Here is a 4,524-nt window from a genome sequence, read left to right as displayed (position 1 = left end):
ATCACCTGCCCTGGGAAGTCAAGGCTTCACTGAGCTGAGATTCTACCACTGCACTCCAACCTGGGGGACAGAGTGAGACCCTGTGTCCAAAAAATAAATGCAAAATAAAAAATAAAACACCTGTCATGGATTTAGTGCGCAACCTAATCCAGTATGATCTCATCTTAACTTGATCACACATGCAAAGACCCTTATTTCCAAATAAGGTCATGTTCTGAGGTTGCAGAGAGACATGGGCTTGGGGAGGCACTATCTAAACCAGTACATTCACCAATGATAAGAATACTTTTTTAGTCATCAATTATCATCTAAGAATCCAAAATTCTTTTTTAACATATATACTGTGTTAAGAGTCCAAATAAAAGTACTCCCCAAATTATCCTTTTTTTTTTTTTTGGAGACAGAATCTTGCTCTGTCACCCAGGCTGGAGTGCAGTGGTGTGATCTTGGCTCACTGCAACCTCTGCCTCCCGGGTTCAAGCAATTCTCCTGCCTCAGCCTCCTGAGTAGCTGGAACTACAGGTGCACACTGCCATGACTGGATAATTCAAATTATCCTTTTAACCTTTCTTTCTTGTGTGTGAGACAGAGTCCCCTCTGTTGCCCAGGCAGGAGTGCAGTGGTGTAATCTCGGCTCACTGCAACCTCTGCCTCCCAGGTTCAAGTGATTCTCCCGAGTAGCTGGGATTACAGGCATGTGCTAACACACCCAGCTGATTTTTGTACTTTCAGTAGAGACAGGGTTTCACCACGTTGGTCAGGCTGGTCTCGAAACATCAAGTGATCTGCCCACCTTGGCCTCCCAAAATGCTGGGATTACAGGCATGAGCCACCACACGTGGACCTTCAAATGACTGAAATTATATCTACACATCAGACAACTTCTCCTGCACTGGGTACAGCAATGCAGATTGTTGTTGTTCTTTACTTCCTGTTTTTTTTCTTTTTTAGTTATTTTTAAAAAAAGATAGTTCCTTGTTTTTTTTTAAAAAAAAAAAAAAATACACACACTGCTGGAGAAATCCATCATCCCTGACCCTTCTTTAAAACATGACCTGCGTCAGGAACATGCTCTAGTTTTATGCTCCCCTTTTTAGCTATAAAATAGATTTAATTTTTTCCTATGTACCTATCATTCTGCCTTAGACAAACTTACAATACTTGGTAGCTTCGGTTAACAAATAATACTATGGAAAACAGGTGATAGTCATTAATTTAAGATAAGAAGGAAAGCCATGTGGTTAAAATACAAGTTCAAAGACGTCTACTCTTACTGCTTTTATGTATGGAGAGCAGTGATCTCAAGACATTTCATCTTCAGAGACTGAACTGACAATGGTGCTTTTATGAGAAGAAAAAATGTCACACTTGAGATACCTGTTGGAGTAGCCTGAGTTTTGGACAGGAGCTTGAAGAAAAAAAAAATTATTGAGCCAGGCAAAGTGGCTCATGCCTATAATCCCAACACTTTGGGAGGTCGAGGCAAGAGGATAACTTGAGCCCAGGAGTTCAAAACCAGCCTGGGCAACAATTTCTAAACATGTATACTCCGTTTACAGTCCGGATACAAGTACAGTACAAATACAGAGTTTCTATGGCAAACACCTCTCTCTACAAAAAATACAAAACCTAGTGGGGCATGGTGGTGAGCACCTATAGTCCCAGCACTTGGGAGGCTGAGGTGAGAGGATCACTTGAGCCCCGGAAGTTGAGGCTGCAGTGAGCTATGATTGTGACACTGCACTCCAGCTTGAGCAACTGAGCAAGATCCTATCTCAAAAAAAATTATATATATATATATATATATAATATATATATATATATTATGAGCATATATATATGAGCATATATATATACACTCATATAGACAAGAAATCCTACCTAAGATGTAAAAAAAAGTCTGTATCTCTCAGGTATAAGGATTGGTGAAATCCATAAAGAAATTGCCCCTAGAAGATTCTATCTATGCATATATTTATATGTACAGCTCAAATTATATATATGAGCACCTGTAGTCCCAGCACTTGGGAGGCTGAGGTAAGAGGATCACTTGAGCCCTGGAGGTCAAGGTTGAGGCTGCAGTGAGCTATGATTGTGCCACTGCACTCCACCTTGGGCGACAGAGCAAGACAATTGTATATATATGGTAATTTTGTGTTTTTGAATTTTAACATCTATTTTATGGAAGACCAGGCCCTTTAACCTTCTGTGCTCTTGGACCCAAAAGTGTTCCTTAAAGATGTTTTAGTCCTGAAAATAAGAGGAATTATTCTAAGTCACATCCAAACCTCTAATTTCTCATCTCACTCAAGTTCACGGAGAGGAAGTTTTGAATCAGTAAGCTCCAACTTCTCACTGAGGTCTACCAATTATATGTAGAGAAGGAATAAGGAAGTGCTGAAGTAACACACCCAGTGGAAGGTCAATTTCTTGGATTCTATTTATTGCCCAAATGACTATTTGAAGTCAACATAAAGAAATATTTTTTTGCAACTGAGTGCAAAGCTGTGCTTGAATATAGTGAGAAAGAGCACAGTGACCTGTGTGTAGATAGAATCTTCTAGGGACAATCTCTTTACGGATTTCACCAATCCTTATACCTGAGAAATACAGGCTTTTTTTTTTTTTTTTTTTTTTTTACCTCTTTGGTAGGTAGGCTTTCTTGCCTACATGAGCCAAAATAATTACATTGGCTCTTTCTACCTGGAAAGCCTCCCTAGCTAACACCTGGTAAGACTTCATAGCAAAAAGGAAAAACTTGACTAGGTTTGGCTAAACTACAAAACTATTTCTTAATCTCTGCTGTTTAAATCATTAGTGGCATTTCTAATTAGTCCCTCTAAAACTCTCATTTCAGTAACAGGACCCTACTAATATTATCTAATGATATAAGAAGAGATCTCAGGCATTGAAACTGTTGTTCTTATTTTTCATTTGCTAACCATTCACATTAAACCATGGACTTTGACATGTGCAATGTAACTGCACTGGTTGATGTAGGTGGGGTTTCATTTCCATCCATTTTCGAGACAGAGTTTAATTTTACATCTTGGGAAACTGACACCACACGTGCTTGTGACAGTATGTTTTACTTTTTTACTTATATAAAATACAATGTCATATATATGAAAAGGGTTAAAAGCCTGGAAAAGGCTGTGTGTTTTAACATATTTTCACTGTTACTGAAGCCACACTACCAAAAAATATCTTTAAATATCTGACAGGCCAAATCTGTTTAGTCATTATTTTTCACTGCTTCTGATTCAAATCATTTAAGGCTAAAATAACAAGCATGTATTTAGACCCAGCACCCAACTGGGTGATGTCTGGGGAAACAAATAATTAAGAGGAAAAAAAAAAATCACCTTCACTCCACCCCACCCCTCCCCTCCCTCTCTTGGCCACACTCAGCATCTCAGCTCTTCCCAGGATGGTCCTAACTCCAAAACCTTAAATTCAAACACATTCCTCTTGGAAGATGACCTCCTGCCTCCGAGTTCGCATTATCTTCTGTTCACTCTGCCTCTTCTACTTTCATCCAGACCTGTAGGTATTTGAGCTCCTTATTTCTTGCCCATCTGCCATGACCACTCTCTTCCTTATCCACCACAGACACAGTAGTTCCTCAGATCCTTTCCTGCCAATATCTTGAGTTCTCTTGCCCCCTTGTCCCCTCAAAAATGCCTCTTCCCTGAAACCCCAAGCTCGATCTAACCAATTCTTCTCCTATTGATGTTCTTAGGGGCATAGTTGGAGGCTGCTGGAGGAAAGCCTACCACCCCACAGACTGCAGCTGGCCATGAATGCTGCCCACCAGGCTTGTGTTTCCTGGTCAGCTGTTCCCCTGTGCTCCAGTGGCTATTTCCAACCTTCTCAGCTGTCTTCAAACCTTCTACCCCCATAGAGCAGAGACGGCTAGCTGAGGAGCCCATCGCCTTCTTCCAGGGCCCCCAGGAAAGCCACAAACTACCAAGTTCAAATCACGGAGTGTGGGCAGAAATGATGTGCCAGTTCACTGCAGCTTCTGCCCCTGAGAAGGTGGAGGAAGCTCAAACAATCCTCCCACCTTAGCCTCTCAACTAGCTGGGACTACAGGCACATGCCACCATGTCTAGCTAAATTTTTTGTATTTTTTGTTATAAGTTTGTTATAAGTTTATATTTTGGATAAGTTTGACTTACTCAAACTTCTCACAAATGTTCCTCTCTTTCCCCATCTGCAGAGTGGGTGCTAGGGCCTGGCACCACCAGTTAAAGAATCAGAGTCTCTCTCTCTCAACTGAGGTGCAGAATGACTTTGTGAAGCAAATAAGCAAATCACACATACACCCTCAAACCCTCAAACCCTGCCGCTCTGCTCTGTGCCCAGTGGGAAATACATTATTGTTGGAAATGTCTAAAACTTTTAAAGTAAAAAAAAAAAAGCCCAGGCATGGTGGTTTGTGCCTATAATCTCAGGCCTCGAGAGGCTGGGGCAGGTGGATCGCTTGAGCCCAGGAGTTTGAGACCAGTCTAGGCAACATGG

Source organism: Cebus imitator, unplaced genomic scaffold (genome assembly GCF_001604975.1).
Source record: "Cebus imitator isolate Cc_AM_T3 unplaced genomic scaffold, Cebus_imitator-1.0 Scaffold55, whole genome shotgun sequence".
Classification (NCBI taxonomy): domain Eukaryota; kingdom Metazoa; phylum Chordata; class Mammalia; order Primates; family Cebidae; genus Cebus; species Cebus imitator.
This window is presented reverse-complemented; position numbering follows the sequence as displayed.